The sequence below is a fragment of the Urocampus carinirostris genome, chromosome 8, assembly GCF_059441175.1.
Source record: "Urocampus carinirostris isolate Australia breed hairy pipefish chromosome 8, RoL_Ucar_1.0, whole genome shotgun sequence".
Taxonomy (NCBI): Eukaryota; Metazoa; Chordata; class Actinopteri; order Syngnathiformes; family Syngnathidae; genus Urocampus; species Urocampus carinirostris.
In genome coordinates, this window is record NC_142356.1 from 45,069,769 (window position 1) to 45,088,087 (window position 18,319).

At 38.2% G+C, this 18,319-nt stretch overlaps 1 pseudogene; it reads right to left on the reverse strand.

Annotated features, from left to right (window-relative positions):
* Positions 1-12,980: 12,980 nt before the first annotated feature.
* Positions 12,981-18,319, reverse strand: part of LOC148361994 (testican-3-like) — a 68,244-nt pseudogene continuing 62,905 nt past the window's right edge.

The following is an 18,319-nucleotide window of genomic DNA, read 5'->3' on the forward strand; positions in this document are numbered from 1 at the left end:
AAACATTATCAATTTATATGTTAGATTACCAAAAAAAAAGAACATAATGGGGCCAAATTAAGTATTGTTTTGAAGGGACAGTGTGGCTCAGTTTAGTGCCTTCTAGTTGTCAAAATATTGATTTGAATACCTGGCAAAAATGCATGACATATACTAATATATTTTATTTAATAATAATAATACAATAGAAACAATAAAAAAGACAGGAAAATTGTATTTCTTTTGCACCAAGGAATCCCCACTTCAGTCAGCGCCATGTATCACAGGCCCTCACTCATACCAGACAACCCAGTGCTATCTAGTGTTCAGATATTACTCCCTAGGGCTTTAAGTATTACTTAAAATGAGAAAAAAATGTCAAATATTGTCTTATTTTATGTATTATTAAATATGTATTTATATAATAATAATATGTATGATTAAATACTAAACAATGTAATGATTTTATGAAAAAATAAATGTCAGAGAAATATATAATAAACCCCTAAGTGACATGGCCGCTTTCTTGTGTCCCGTTTCATCTGGAGGGACGAAAGCATGACCAACCTGGGTGCGGAGGTGCTTAACTTGTTTGGGTGTTTGGGGATTTGGGTTGGCCATGGTCCAAAAACTTTTGTGTGTGTTTTTTGCAACTCTTTCCCTTTTTTATTTTATTTGTTTTTGTATGTGTTTGTCTTGCTGTCGGTCACCTCTCTTCGAGGGATATGACCAGGGTAGATATAGATAAATATTGATATTGATATGAATGATTATATATTAAACAATGTAATGATTTTCTGAAATAGTAAATGTCAGAGAAATATAATAAACAAGAAAAACATTTAAAATGCAAAATATTAAACTTTTAGGAATTGTAATATCAAAGTAAATCAAGCAAACTGATTGTTTGTACTTATTGTACGAAAACCATTTATCATAAGAAAGAAAATATTTAAAATGAGCAGAATTGCCTATGATTTTATAGGTAATTTTAAGAATTGTTTTTGGTAAAATAAAAAAGCTTAAAATTACCAACAGTAACATGGTACTTATTTTATTTTTTATCATAAATATATTCATATTAATTTACTATATATTGAACAATCATTATGATTTAATTTATGTTACAAAAAACATTTTCTTAAAACTAAAAATCAAATAAATTTAAGAAGCATATTCAAGATATAAAATATTTAATGTAAAACAAATCTAAGTAAAACCAGCTCAAATATTGTATTTGTTTAATTAAAATGATTTGAACAAAAAAGTATTTTGGTTATTGTTTTTTGTAAAATAAACTGAAAATCGTCAAACTGATCTAATTCAATATGTTCAATATGTTTTCAATGAATACAAATAATAATCTAAAATTGATCAAAATGAGAAAAATAATAAAAATTATTTCAGATAGACAAAATAGCCTTTTTTCTACGTAAAGAATTGTTTCAACAAAATAAACTAGAAATACCTTAAATAAGCAAAATGATCTAGACCAGTAGATAGTTTTGTTCATTATAATATTTTCCCAAAAATAATCTTTAAATTCAGAAAATATTTCGAGAACTTAGGGCCCTAAAAGTACATAATAGTTTTTTTTTTCATTCTTTACTGACCTTTTTAAATGCTTCTTACAGTAGCCACTTACACGAGCTCTGACCAACTCCAGCTATTTGCTCTCTTCAACTGCTTCCGGAGGATCCAGGTATTGAAGTAGGACTCCAATCTTTTTCAAGTGGTATCCTTCGGTCTCCCGAAGTATGTCTATTTCTAATGTGCAAACCTCACCTCTAGGGGCGGCTTTAGCTCAGGAGGTTGAGTGGTCTTATGACCAAGAGCTCGCAGGTTCAATTACCGGATCCTCCAGGTTAAATGTCAAAGTATCCTTTGGCAAGACACTGAACCCTCAATGCAGGGGTGTCAAACTTATTCTAGCTTGGTGGCCACATGGTAGAAAAAAAATTATCACGGGGGCCAGTCTATTATATTAAAGAGAGAAGTAGAACAAGAGATTTAAAGAAAGAAAGAAAGAGCAAACAAGAGAAAAGGGAGAGAAAAGGCTGAAATGAAAGAAACAGAGAGAGAATGAAAGAGAAAATATGAGAGACATAGAGGGACAATAAAGAGAAGGAATAAGAAAGAGAGAACAGGGAACAAGGAAGTGCAAAAGAGAAATAGAAAGACTGAGTAAGGAGAGGGAAAGAGAGAGAAAGGGATAAAATGAGAAAGAGAAAAAGAGACTGAAAGAGGAAAAAGACAGATAATAAGAGAGAGAACAAGAGAAAAAGACAGAATGAAAAAGAGCGACACACAAAGGGAGAAATGATGGATGGGGAGAGAGTGAAAAAAATTGAGAGAAATAGAAAGAGGGAAAAGAGTGAAAAAGATGAAAAGGAAAAAATGAGAGATAGGTGTTGAAAAAGAGGTACGGTAAGAAAGAGAGAGTGAAAAAGAGAGAACAATAAAAGATATAGATACATAAAGAAAAAGTCAGAAAGAAATAAAAAAGATATAAAACTCCAGTTGCTTATCAGGTGGTGCTTAGCTTTGTCAAGTGGACACGTTTTAAACTCTGCTTTTCTGGGTGTTGTCTTGTCAAACATGCAGTCCCGGAGACTGCATGTTTGACACCTTTTCCCTAATTCCTTTGATATGAGGGCAGTCGCTCCGCCTGGCTGACTCACTATCAGTGTGAGTGTGTGTGTGTGAATGGGTAAAGCGTGAGGGAAACCGCTCAGTAACTGTTTAAAGTGCTATATACATGCAGTCCATTCTTTTGGCTTTATTATTGTATTGTTCTCAGCTCAGGGATGCTGCTGGAAATGTGAATTTCCCTTAGGGGATGAATAAAGTATCTATCTATCTATCTATCTATCATTTACCATTCTAAGCTAGAAATACCTCAAGTAGTAAATTATTAAACTGTCACTCTAAGAGTTAAGAGACAAATAAACTAAAGAACAGCAAATGGTTTTGTGAAGTACTCAAAAGGCCACTATTTGCATGTGCTATTTCCACCGGTGAGCAATCAGCTTTGATTGACTCCATTAGAGGTGAAACCTATCAACAGCCAATATTCACTTAATATTCTCCAGCCTCTTCATGATTCCGTTTTGGTCACGGAGAAGCAAATGAGCTTGTTTTACATGCGTACATTATCCCGTGTTGCATTAAAAACAAGAAGTTAGCTTTTTGACAGGAAAGCACTATTGCAGAATCAATCACTTTTATTAGTTGGGCCTTGCCTAGCAAGCCCAACTATGATAATCCTCAGTTACTGCTCTCTATCTCTCACTCTCTATCTTTTTATCTCTATATCAATATTTATATATTGGTCTATATATATAGATGTCTCTCTCTTTTTATTCACTAAGAAACAATGAACTATTGTACTACTGTACTATTTACTCACTTTTTGCATGTTTTAGAATTTGAGTCTCCCTTTAAGGCTAAGAAAAAATAAAAATCGATGTAGGAGCTATAAGAATTTGAAGCCTTTGTTCATTTGGTAAGCAAGTAAATGTCACCTAAGGTGGCCTTCTGGAAGTTGACCTGATGTCATAGGCTCACTTCCACTTTGCGCGTGGATAAGTGCCAACCATACAATAAGTAGTCCGTAGAAACTGAGCGCCTGAATCGTAGTGGGTAAGCACTTCCAATTGCAGGAAGCACTTTTCATGTTTGGCAAATGGCGAGGGGATTGAGTGGTGACGCCAGTCTTGTTTTTAAACCTTACCTGGTATCTTCTCAAATTTGATCACAATCTGAAAAACATGTATTTTCACACATTTTTCCAACAGGAGTTTTCAAAAAGTGACCAGTTGGAGACAACCAATTAACAGCACTAGGTTTTGCAATTGTGTATTTTAATTTGGCCCATTTTTTAGACATTTTGATCGAGTTGGAATTGTTTGACCTCTATTTCCAGAAGTCAATCAAAATGTGTGTACACTTGTATGTAAAAATGGTGCATAAAATAAATGACACTTCTATTTTGGGGTCTAATTTGAATACACAGTAAAGATCTATGCAAAGTTCCATTCAGAATTTAATTGGCTAACCAATGTGTCAATCACAATTTGAATCGGTTGCTACTGGCTAAATATATCCAAAGCTAAAGCAGGCGTCTGTTTTATTAACCAAGCCCTTATTGGCTAACGCGTACTGTGGACCATGAAAAAAGCCTGCTATTGGCTGAGAGTGGTCTCAGTCAAAAGGTCAAGAGTCTAACGGTCATACTAAAAAATATTGTACGCGTCAGTTTATTTTTAAACAGACATCATGTGGCAAAATGAACTGATTACAACAATGAATGTCCAACGATGCAGAATTACTTTTAGGCAGATTTTTTTTGTATCTGTCTGCCTTATTATGTGTTTAGGAGTACATACTGTATTTACACGGTTGGATTCCCTGGACTGCTGTGAGTGTAATTGGACCATATTTGCGGAGAATCATGGCGTTAGCTGACTACCACAGTACATTGTTCGTGAGCTATACCGGCTTTAGAGTTTTTGGGTATCTTGTTTCAGACAGGAATTGATGTTTCTGTGATGAGTACCTTTTTAAATGGTTATATCTTGAATCCCAAAAGTCTAAGCTTTCCAATGTGGCATGACATATTTTTGTGATTGGTTCCATCGTAAAGACACGATTTTGTTTCTCAACTGTCCGACAGCTGAACATTAAGAGCTAAATGATATTGTGTACTTGGAGGCTAAGGTTTGGTTTTCAATGGTGGCTAGTACCGTGAGGGAACTGCCCCACCGACACAGCCGCGGCCAAGCCTGGATTGAGGGTTGGACAGACGGCTGTGAGCAAGACAGCACGGGGCTTGGGGACGAGTGCTGGCTGACCCAGTTCTGAGGTGACTCACAAGCCGCCGCAGTCGAGAGTACGGGAGCGGGATTGCTGCTCTTAAGCCGGCCGCGACGGCGGGGACTTTAAACCCCTGCAAAGAAGGTTTTGCATACCTAGTGGCTGAAGTTTAATTTGCAAGGGCAGCTGGACATGCCTGCACTAAAAGGGGACTGGCCCCCAAGCATGGACTAAATGTGGGACTGAGACGGGCGTGAGCAAGACAGCAGACTGACCCAGGTGCCGAGGCTTGCGAGACGGCGTCGTTGAGAAGACTTGACACAATCACAACCTCATGTTTATTGTCAATTTACCTTAACTGTACTGATGGAATTAATCAAAAGAAAGTTCTTTAAAAGCTCAATAATCTATTTAATATAACAAAGTCATAGAAAACCCTCATAGTTTTTTTTTCAATATTTGATACAATAACAAGTTTAAAAAGAAAGAATATATAAAAAACAAGAGTAAAGAGTAGAATAGGTCAGAGGAACGCCGTTGGGATAATAATATTATACATAATGACCTAAATCAATTCCCGTTGAACATACGAATAGCAGAAGGGTAAAAACTCTCTTTAAGACTTGCTCACAATGAAGCGAAGACGGCGACCTGACGGCAGGTAATCAAATAACCTGCGAGCACGGTGACTGGGATCGTCTATAAGTTTAGTGTCCGTTTTCTAGTTCGATCAATGTAGATACTTTGCAGGGACGGGAGGCCAGCACCTATTATTTCCTCTGCCGTCCTCACTACTGATTCCATCTTTGACCTAGTTGAAACGGATTCAATGATAGCATGATAAAAATGGACTAGAATGGATTGACAGACTCCTATCTATAGGTGTCACGTAGACATGAAGTCACGTCACGCTTTCCTGGCGCCGATCGAAGGCGACGCGGGTTCATTTCTTTTTCATTAATCTTAAGAATGTTCTCGCCCGTCGATTTTTTTACAATTTTATTTATTTTATTTTATTTTTTTGATCGGAAAACCGTATTTTTTGTGACGCAACCGTGATACTGTCGTGGGTTCAAGAAAACCGTATTTATTACGGCAGAACCGTAGTACTTGGCAGGTATGTATCCCTTTAAATTTGGAATTTACTGCATTTTTAACTTTTACGTTTGCTGTATATTTTTATTGAGAAAATACAGAAATTACTTGAAATGTAAAAAAATGATAGAGAACAAAAATTGTTTTACTACATTCTAATGATAAAAATTGACTAGAATGGATTGACGGACTCCTATCTATAGGTGTCGCGTAGGGATGATGTCACGTCACGCTTTTCCGGTGTTGTGCCCAAATCCGACTCCTCTGCAGATTCCCCCCCCCCCTCTCGCGTGAACGCGCATTCTGCTATTCTGCTGCGCTTCCAACAAAAGCGATCATATTCTATATAAGACGCTTATTAAAACAATAAAGCAAGCTAATTATAACAATTGGGAGATCCTAGTCTATATAACGCGTTTATTTAAACAATAAAGCGCGATATAACGCGTTTATTTAAACAATAAAGCGCGAAGCGCGATCGTATTCTACAAATTGCGTTTGTTAACGCGGATGCAAAAGTCACCAATGTCAATGTACGCTATGATTTCCGCGATCACAACTAATTGTACACAAATAATATTTATTTGATTTACTATAATATCCGTATGTAATGTCTTTTTTATTGTGAATGAAACCCTGGTTGCATTGGATCCCGCGGTGTAAACAAATTGTTGTTGTTTTTTTTTTCATTTAAAATCGGACTTCCCTGTCTATACTGTTTGGAAAATAAGACACGCTTTAAACCTTATTATGCTCTTTGGTTTTGGGATCCAACTACAGAGGAATACCTCCACTTTGCGATGTGTTACTGAATAGGTGTTCGACCAATCTAGTTCGTTTTTATTACTACTATTAATAATAATAATAGTAGTATTATGAGAAACGTTTGAAAGTTTTCAAATTCACTGTGCTGACATATTCATGCCACAGAAGGTTACTCTAGAAGTTACAAGTCTGTATCTCCAACAGAGTCTGTTTTAGCAGGGGGGGGGGGGGGGGGGGGGGGATTTGGGCAGGCAAAATCCTCCCCCCCTGCTAACTCCTGAATAAAAACTCCAAATGACCCCAAATTCACTGTGCTGACTTATTAATGCCACAGAAGGTTACTCTAGAAGTTACAAGTCTGTATCTCTAACAGAGTCTGTTTTAGCAGGGGGGGGAGGATTTGGGGCAGAAATGCCTGCCCAAAATTCTCCCCCCCCCCTGCTAACTCCTGAATAAAAACTCCAAATGAGCCCAAATTCACTGTGCTGACTTATTAATGCCACAGAAGGTTACTCTAGAAGTTACAAGTCTGTATCTCTAACAGAGTCTGTTTTAGCAGGGGGGGGAGGATTTGGGCAGGCATTTTGCCTGTCGTTGTGTTTTTGTTCTCATCAATTCCAGCTGCTGATAATGGCCCAATTGCCTCCATTTGCAACAAGGCCATGATTGGAGCTGGGCCCTTTTAAAAAGAAGATTTATAGAGGAATGTGGAAAAGGGCTGTGAAAATTACGGTTTGAGACACTTCTGTTTTGCTACAATTTTCATCAACATTCTGTGCTCTTCCAAGCAACCGTTTTGGCCAAGCCCTATTGTTCGTTTGCCTTTTTTTGTGCATCAAATTTAAAAGTAACCAAGTGCCATAGTTTTGATGTGCGTGGTTTTATTATGAGGACATAACAAGCAATATAGAAAGTACAAAAAATTAAGCATTTAAAAATGGGTAAATCTAGTTTTAATGCTGTTTGCATTAAATAGACAATTTATTGACTATAAAGTTGTTATAATGTACTTGGAATCTATAAATATGACGGTATGAGAATAATATCACAGGTATAACACTTAACTGGTCCAGGACTACTTTCTGCGGATGAATATATGTTACGCATCACCCCCTTACCATTTAAAGTAATGTGCGTAAACTATTTTGTTTTTCTATGTACCACTCGTTTTATAATAAGATGTCTTAAAATCCACTGATAACATTTCCAAAAGTGAAGTGATAAAAATAGTGATTTTGTATTATATGCCATACAAAAGAATATTATAATACAGTACACCTTTTACGCACAGGGGTGATGCGTGACATATATTCATCCGAGAAACGTAGTCCTGGCCCAGTTAAGTGTTGTACCTGTGATATTATTCTCATCACGACCCACGCCCTACCTATTGCGCCAAACATATTTTAATTTGTGAAATATTTCAATAGATATGAATACATCTTAAGTTAACTCTGAGGTGAAAAAATGTTGAAAGGTAACTAATTTGAAAGTAATTTCAGGCTGATTTGAATAACAGGTCAAATCTGACCTGCTAACACAATTTTTTTTTGAAGTTTTTTAAAAAATTACAAGGATTGGTTTAAAGATTCCAAGTACATTATAACAACTTTATAGTCAATAAATTGTCTATTTAATGCAAACAGCATTAAAACTAGATTTACCCATTTTTAAATGCTTAATTTTTTGTACTTTCTATATTGCTTGTTATGTCCTCATAATAAAACCACGCACATCAAAACTATGGCACTTGGTTACTTTTAAATTTGATGCACAAAAAAAGGCAAACGAACAATAGGGCTTGGCCAAAACGGTTGCTTGGAAGAGCACAGAATGTTGATGAAAATTGTAGCAAAACAGAAGTGTCTCAAACCGTAATTTTCACAGCCCTTTTCCACATTCCTCTATAAATCTTCTTTTTAAAAGGGCCCAGCTCCAATCATGGCCTTGTTGCAAATGGAGGCAATTGGGCCATTATCAGCAGCTGGAATTGATGAGAACAAAAACACAACGACAGGCAAAATGCCTGCCCAAATCCTCCCCCCCCTGCTAAAACAGACTTTGTTGGAAATACAGACTTGTAACTTGTAGAGTAACCTTCTGTGGCATTAATAAGTCAGCACAGTGAATTTGGGGTCATTTGGAGTTTTTATTCAGGAGTTAGCAGGGGGGGGGGAGGATTTTGCCTGCCCAAATCCCCTCCCCCCCTGCTAAAACAGACTCTGTTGGAGATACAGACTTGTAACTTCTAGAGTAACCTTCTGTGGCATCAATATGTCAGCACAGTGAATTTGAAAACTTTCAAACGTTTCTCATAATACTACTATTATTATTATTAATAGTAGTAATTAAAACGAACTAGATTGGTCGAACACCTATTCAGTAACACATCGCATAGTGGAGGTATTCCTCTGTAGTTGGATCCCAAAACCAAAGAGCATAATAAGGTTTAAAGCGTGTCTTATTTTGCAAACCGTATTGGCAGGGAAGTCCGATTTTAAATGAAAAAAAAACAACAACAATTTGTTTACACTGCGGGATCCAATGCAACCAGGGTTTCATTCACAATAAAAAAGACATTACATACGGATATTATAGTAAATCAAATAAATATTATTTGTGTACAATTAGTTGTGATTGCGGAAATCATAGCGTACATTGACATTGGTGACTTTTGCATCCGCGTTAACAAACGCATTTTGTAGAATACGATCGCACTTTATTGTTTAAATAAACGCGTTATATAGACTAGGATCTCCCAATTGTTATAATTAGCTCACTTTATTTTTTTTAAAAGCGTATTATATAGGATACGATCGCTTTTGTCGGAAGCGTACATTGACATTGGTGACTTTTGCATCCGCGTTAACAAACGCAATTTGTAGAATACGATCGCGCTTTATTGTTTAAATAAACGCGTTATATAGACTAGGATCTCCCAATTGTTATAATTAGCTCGCTTTATTGTTTTAATAAGCGTTTTATATAGAATACGATCGGGCAGCAGAATGCGCGTTCACGCGAGGGGGGGAGGAATCTGCACAGGAGTCGGATTTGGGCACAACACCGGCAACTAGTTGACGGTGCCCTGCCCACTGCCCGAAGATAGCTGCAATGGGCTCCAGCACCCCCGCGACCCTACTGAGGATAAGCGATGCAGATAATGGATGGATGTTGGCCCACATTAAAAAGTTGAAGGTGGTCCAGATACAAATGACAAAGCCCCTCGTAGGCGTGGACTTAGGCGATTAGAGGTGGAGACCTAGAAAAACAACAGACCCCAGGATACAATGCCCTGTTAGAGCCACACCCGTAGTGGCACCGGAAGTTTTAGTATTACCTACAAAACGCCTCGTAAGGTTTCGACGTCTTCTACAAAATAAGTGACTTCGCTCTCTCGTTTATTTTCTTTTTGTACAGGTTTTTTCTTCTTCTAAGCTCAGTAAACGTGTTTTTTGGGGTTTGTTGCTAGGAATCTGTAGACAATTTTTGGGGGGGAAGTCGGCGTTTGAAAATGCTACCACAAATGTTCTGTAATTGACCCACAACGAATTAGAAAAATACATCGTCTTTTTTTTTCTTTGCCACCCTCGACGTCTCGGGGTAACCACCACCCACATCCTTACCCCTCCCTTATGAGGGTTAATCGTTAGCTTAGCCTTTTCAGATGATTTATTTGTTTGTTTTTCCCCCTCTTTATATACAGTGCTGTGAAAAAGTATTTTCCCCCTTTTTAATTCATATATTTTTTAATATAACACAGAAACAACTAAAAAAATACATAATGCCTTTTTGAAATCTTGATTCCATGTATTAAGGCATCAACAATCAAAACCCTGGCCCTGCGTGATAAGGCAGTAATAACAGAAATGTAACATTTACCCTAATTGGGAATGAGTCTTTCACATTGTTGTGGAGGAATTTTGGCCCACTCTGCTTTGCAAAATAGTTTCAAATCTGCCATTTTAGAGGGTTTTCTAATTTCAACTGCCCGTTTTGGTCACACCACAGCGTCTTAATTGGATTTAATTATGGACTTTGATTTGGTCACTCCAGAATCATTTTTTTTTCTTAACCATTTGGAGGTGGACTTGCTGGTGTATTTCGGATCTTTGTCTTTCTGCTTGAGGGGCACGGTGCAATTACTTTTTCACATTGGGCCAGAAAAGTTTTGATAATTTGGGCCTACATAAATGGAATCAACATTTTAAAACTGCATTTTACATTTCCTTGGATTGTCCCTGTGTGATATTAAACTTGGTTTAATAATCTGAAACCTTTGTGATAAATATGCAAAAACCCGGAATAGTTTTTCTGACAGGACAGTGATGTGAAGTATGGAAGCTTCAGAGTGCCAAAGTATAACAAAATCTTTCAAGTACAATGTTTTGCTTAATACCAGGTAATTATGTAATATAGCTAAAATTATTAAATGTTTACCTACTATTCTTCAAAAATAATGAATTTATGGTTCCCATTCAGGATTTGAAACAAGGGTTCGAATTTCATATAAGTTTATTAAATTGAATTCAGTGTTTTTCCTTACGGTTTGGGTTTCATCTTATGGTTTTAAATTGAATTAAGCGTTATTTGAGATTTTTCTAAATCGAGTTTGGGCTTCATCTTGGGGTTTCAAATTGTCTTCAGGGTATCAAGCTAGGGTTTCAATTTAAGTTTTGGGCTCTATATTAAGGTTTTAAAGAGGGTCAAGGGTTTTCAACTAGGGTTTTAAATTGTCTTTAGTGAGTCAAGCTACAGCGCAGTGGTTAGCGAGTGTGCGGCACAGTTCTGAGGTCGTGAGATCAAACCTGTGTGGAGTTTGCATGTTCTCCCCGTGCTTGCGTGGGTCTCCTCCAGGCACTCCGGTTTCCTCCCAAATTCCAAAAACATGCATGTTAGGTTAATCGGCCAGTCCAAATTGTCCCAAGGTGTGACTGAGCGAGCGAATTGTCTGTCACTGTGTGCCCTGCGACTGGCTAGCAACCAGTTCAGGGTGTCCCCTGCCCATTGCCCGAGGATAGCTGGGATGGGCTCCAGCACCCCCTGCGACCCTACTGAGGATAAGCGGTGTGGATAATGGATGGATGGATGGATGGATGGATTCAAGCTAGGTTTTGGGCTCTATGTTTGGGTTTTAAAATTTAATATAGCATTTTCTGCTAAGGTTGTAAACTAGGACTTTTAGGCACCCTAATGGGGTTATAACATTTCTTTAGGGTATTGAACGAGGGTTTAAATTTAGGTTTTGTTCTCTTTATTACGGTTTTAAAGGGAAGTTATGGTTTCTACTAGCGTTTGGGAATCCAAATTGGGTTTTTAAAGTGAATTAAGGATTTTTAACAAGGGTTTGAGTTTCTTTGGTCCTTCAAACTAGGTTCTGGGCCAAATATTAGGGTTTCACACTGTTTTAGGTTTGAACAAGGTTTTCAAGCTATGTTTCGGGCTTCATATCAGGTTTTTTAAGTGGATTTAGGGCTTCTAGTTAGGGTTGAAAACTAGGGTTTAAGCTTCATATTAGCGTAATAAACAAAATTTTGGGTTTCAAACAAGGGCTTGGGCTAAAAATGAAAACTTTGGGTTCCCAACTAGGGTTTTGGGCTCCATGTCAGGGTTTGAACTGTCTTGAGGGTTTCAAATTTGGGCCTAAAGCTATGTTTTGGGTTCTATATTACGATTTCAAAATAAAGGTTTTCAAAGTTTCAAATTTGGTTTGAAATAAATATTTCCCAATTTACTTTTTAGGATCATTGCATTTTTTTATAAATTGTGTTTTATATACAATTTTATGGTTTTGCAAAACAAAAATATTTCAAGACTGCTTATTTCATAATATATTTTTCACAATGAGTAGCAGCCCAAAGTATTTTTGTTTGAAATAAAACTATAAAAATCAATTCATTATGATAAAAAGTTGAATTGTTTAAAGAATAATAAATACGTGGTTATAAATTTATTTGATAAATGTGTTTTTCATAATGCCAACACCCTATTTTAATGAATCACCATAATAAATGTTAACTGGCTACATTTCTAGGAGATATCTTAAATCCCACCAGAGAGGTGTTTCAGGACATAAGACAAAGAGGACACTGGCATCAAATTGCAGGGGAATCCCGGAACATGTGACCACATAGCACAAACGTCATTCGCCGACAATAAATCGCAAATTTAATAGGTAAAACCTAAAATCGTGAATCCTTGTTAGTACAGGACGACAAAATATCTGCCGGAAGGGAAGGGGAGTTGCCTAGAAACCTGCAGTTCAAACAAACAAACAGTTTCTTTATTTTTTTTTCTTTAAAAAAAAAACAAAAAATACAATAGATTTAGGATAGATACTCGTCACCATCGTCCTCGTCGTCATCTTGGTCATCCATCCCGGTCTGATCGTCAAGGACGAGAGAATCTTTGTCGTTGTTTTCTCCCATCATCGAACCGCCGCTGCCGACATTGCCCGAAGACTCCAAAACCACGCCTACAAAACAAGACACGCCTCCAAAACATTGATTGAATCGTTTTTAGCTTGAATCTGTAATGATAAAAACCGCTGATACACTTGACAAAAATAATACAAAAAAATATATGTAAGATAACTGTAGTGGTTAGCATATTCGCCTAACATGCAAAAGGTCCCCGGTTCAAAACCGGGTTGAAAGGTATGTCGTCCTGGAGAGGGATTATATGAGCTAATTCTAAATCTCCTGAAATTGATGGGAGTGTCTCGTGTTCTTTTATTCCACATGGAAACAAAAAACGTGAAAAAAGTTGGTTTTTGCTTCCATCTACATCATTTTAATCGTAGTTAATAATTAATCGATTTTTCTTTACAATATCCACAGGGTCTGTACTCCTTTTTCATGGCCAAATTCAAGCACTTTTTAATCACTTTGAATGCTATTTATTCCAGTACCTTCAAAGAAAGAAATCCAGCGCCGATCAAAATATATATATATATTTTTTAGTTGACCTTAAGGACTACAATATTGCTATCTCTCTGCTAGCTCATAATTTGTGCTGTTTTGAGCTATTATCTACATTATTTTTGTGTCAAAGGGCTGCTATAAACTGACATGAATTCTTCCATTTTGCTTTAACAATAGACGCGCAACTTGGCTTCTTCATAATATACAGTAAGACCTTGGTTATCGCGGTTAATGGGGACAAAAACCACCGGCGATAAATATATATGTGTATATATATATATATATATATATATATATATATATATATATATATATATATATATTTTTTTTTTTTTTTTTTTCGACCTGGTTAAAGGGGAACAAAACCACCCGCAAAAAGTGAAAATCTGCGAAGTAGTGACGACCCTTCAAAAAGAAATAAAATAAAAAATGTTTAGTTTTTTTTTTAATTATTATTTTTTAGACCCGGTTAAGGGGAACAAAACCAACTGCAAAAAGTGAAAATCTGCGAAGTAGCGACGAGCCTTCAAAAAGAAAAAATATATATATATATATTTTAATTTTTTAGACATTCATTGCTCCGAAGCAGAGTGCACTCAATCTTTCAATCTTGTCTTACCGTAAATTCCGGACTATAAGCCGCTACTTTTTTCCCAAACTTTCAACCCTGCGGCCTATTCAGCGATGCGGCCAATTTATGTATTTTCTCAAACGGCCGTCAGGGGCGCTGGAGTACAAAAGGTAAAATTTAGACCGGTGGAATATATGCGCCGAGGAAGACTGCAACTTCTTGGCTTGTGCATACATTAAATTAACATACCCTCACATGCAAAAAGGAAGGCACATGACGCAGCTTTCAAGCTAAAAGCAATCGAGCAGTCCGATAAAGAAGGAAACAGAGCTACTGCACATAATCAGGAGTGGATGAGAGTTCCAGCGACAGTGACAGCGCGAATGAGGCTGCCGGAGCGTGGGACGACGTCTATATGACAAAGTTTCTTTCAGTCACTGAGGAAGACGACTTTGATCGCTTCAGTTCTAAGGGGCCGGTCACACAGCCGTTTGCGGCTGAATCACGGCTAAAATTTTGCGTTTTTTTTTTGCCCGTGGTTGCCCGCGATGGAAAATGCGCAAAATTGGCCAACCCGCTGTTCATCGGTGGCATGCCCGCAAAACAGACGCCGGCGACTGTTCCGCTTCCTCATCGCGTCATTTCTGCGTCATTTTCTCGTGTGGACCACGGTATAAAAGCTCCCGAGCCGGTGTTGTGCCCAAATCCGACTCCTACGCAACACCCCCACCCCCTCGCGTGAACGCACATTCTGCTGCGATCGCTTTTGACTTTTTCATCCGCGTTAACAAACGCATTTTGTTGAATACAATCGCACTTTATTGTTTAAATAAACACGTTATATAGACTAGGATCTCCCAATTGTTATAATTAGCTCGCTTTATTGTTTTAATAAGCGTTTTATATAGAATACGATCGCTTTTGTTGGAAGCGCAGCAGAATGCGCGTTCACGCAGGGGGGGGGGAGGATTTACCGTTCGATTACGTTCACAACAAAGACAAAGACGGAATGGTTTAAGTTGTATTACATTCCCAACAAATGCAAGACGAAGTGGTTTTGGTTATATGTTCGCCATTACATTCCCTAAAAGTGAGATAAAACGAGGTAAAAGTGGTTGTAGTAGCGAGGGGATGCAAATTTCGGCAGGGATGCATTTCTCGGATAACACCGGGCTGTAGAAATCATAACCACTCAAGACAGTCCCGTGAAGATCAAGATTTCAAGCTATGGCATCATTTTTATTTTATTATCTTGAAAAGAAATGTCAAGAAATAAAAATGGATTAAGACGAGGTCACTACGCTGACGGGGATCCATGTTCACCCTCTTGACGTCTGGAGCACAACTGACGTGTGCTCGGCAAATCGCGCTGTATGTACGCGGAAAAAGGCGTTTGACTGTCACACGCGTAACACGCTAATTTCACGTAATAACACCGCGATACAGGCGCAGAACATGCTATTACCATGCTCCACCCACGATTACCCGCTGAAATTTCCCGTCCTACCCATGTGTAACCACGCCCTGGCCGCGGCCAGAGCACGTCGTTCCGCGTCATTACCTCGTGTTGACCACATGTGCGGCACGCGGTTTAACACGTGCTCAAACCTTTGAGCAGCTCAAAACTTTTTCGCGCGGCCAACCGCGTGTGAATTTCCGACCGCAAGTAAAGCACTGCTGTATCTCGTCTATATGGCGGTCTCAAAACGTCCAACAGCGCCCAACAGTGTCTGCTTCACGGCCAGAAATTTCTGACCGTGGTTCAGCCTCGATACGCTCGTGAAAGGCTGTGTACCTGCGCTCTGAAGAATTGATCAGCGCAAAACTTTTTCGCGCTGCCACCCGCGCGCGAATTTCCGACTGCGTGTTAAGCACCGCTGTATCTCGTCTGTATGTCGATCTCAAAGCGTCCAATAGCGTCCGCCTCACAGGCAGAAATTTCTGGCCGTGATTCAGCCGCAAATGTCTGTGTGACCGGCCCCTAAGGAAGGAAGATGAGGACGGTTTACGGTGATTTTTACAAGTACGGTATGTTTTTTTAACAGACCCGTTTACTGTGTTGCGAGCGTGTTGCTAGCGTGTTGCTACCATTAACTGACCTGTCACAGGCACCGTTTGGGATGAAAGTTGTATTATGATTATTAAAGCTTTGAAAACTCTCGGTGAACTGTCTTTATTTGTAAATATGTGTACCGTAAAATCCGGACTATAGAGCGCACCTGATTATAAGCCGCACCCACCACTTTTTAAGTGATTTGCCACTTTTGTACTTACACAAGCCGCACCTCTGTACAAGCCGCGTGCGCACGCATTAAAACTTGTGACACAATCACAAGTTTAACCCAGACCAGGCTATAAGTTCCACGATTGTAACTTTTTTTTTTTGGTTTGAACAAATTTATTGACACTAATAACAGCAAACAAACAATGTGAGGTTTGAACAACCCTTCTCGACAATCTTAACATCTGTGTCTGGCAATATGACGTTTTAACATTTTTTTCTGAACATTTTTAACATCTTTGTTAGTGTCAATAGATCTGTCCAGGCCATAGTCCCGTGATTGATTTTTGGTCCGAACAAATCCATTGACACCAACAGCAGCAAACAAACAATGTGAGGTTCGAAGAACCCTTCTCGACAATCTTAACTGCAATCAAGCATATTCACAATTTCGTTATGTCTGGCAATATGACATTTTAACATTTTTTCTGACATTTTTAACATCTTTGTTAGTGTCAATAGATCCGTGCAAGCCAAAGTCGATTGTTTTTTGGTCTGAACAAATCCACTGACACCAACAGCAGCAAACAAACATTGTGAAGTTCGAACAACCCCTCTCGACAATCTCAACAGCAATTAAGCAAATTCACAATTTTGTTATATGACGTGACAATATGACGTTTTAAAATTTCCTGTAACTGTTAAATTCACGGTATACCGTCCTCATCATTTTTGACAGAGCTAGAAGTAAAGCAGCCGAGTTATGCCGGCGGGCGGAGACATAACTGCGTACGATTCTTGTTCAAAGATGTAGGAATGTCAAGGCTGGATTTTATGAACAAGTTTATTGAAAAGCTTCTGAACTTTAAACCGGAGGAGTTACATTGCGTCATAAACTTGCCTTCTGGCAAGGGCTTTGATGTAAGTTTTGCAACGGCGGCTCTTTTTCAAGAGTTATGGGATCGTTTTGAGGGGGTGAGGCCCCAGTTTTCTGGATTTACAGTGGAGAAGCTGACTGATAATGCTAGCAAGATAGTCATTGTCAAAATGTTTAATGAAGTGGTGAATGCTGATGACATCAGTTATTGGTTGAGTAGATACTGCTCGATAAAAGGCCAGGCTATGAAGGTGAGGGATGAAAAAGGCGTTTGGAATTGTGCCTGGACGATATCCCTCCAACAATGGCAAGATCCTAAGGACTTTCAGGGACTGAAACACCTCTCGTCGATGATAGTCCTGGGGGAAAACCGTGGCTTTATCCAATATCAAGCACAACCGAAACTCTGTCGCAAATGTGGTGAGCATGGGCATCTGGCTGAGGTATGTGACCGAATTATTTGTGGAAAGTGCAGGACAATTGGACATTCCTTTGAGGAGTGTACCAATAGCAGAAAATGCAACCCCTGTGGAGAAACGAACCACCTCTTTAGGAACTGCCCGAAATCGTTTACTAACAAGTTGAAAGCTAGGAAGGCAGTTAACAAAGACAATAAAGACAATGAAATGATTTCAGACAACATAAATAATGAAATGAATAAATGTATCAAAGACAATGAAATGAATAAAGATAACAAAGACAATGAAATGAATAAAGTTATGGAAATACCAAATGAAAATGAACAAGAAATGAATAAAGTTATGGAAATACCCAATGAAAATGAACAAGTAATGCACAAAGAAAATGGACAAGACAAACAAATTGAAAATACAGATGTCCCTCCCAAAACCCCTGGAGGAGAGGCTAAAGAATCAAATCTGAGTCAGGAAGGAGCTGGAAATTCAAATTTGTTTTTTCATACAATACCTGAACTTAGACAAGACAAACAAATAGAAAAGGCAACTGCCCCTCCCAAAACACAGATTAATCAGGAAGGGCCTGGAAGAGAGTCCAAAAAAATCAAAATTGTTTTCTACGCCACTATCGGAATTTTAGAAACAAATCGAAAGGGC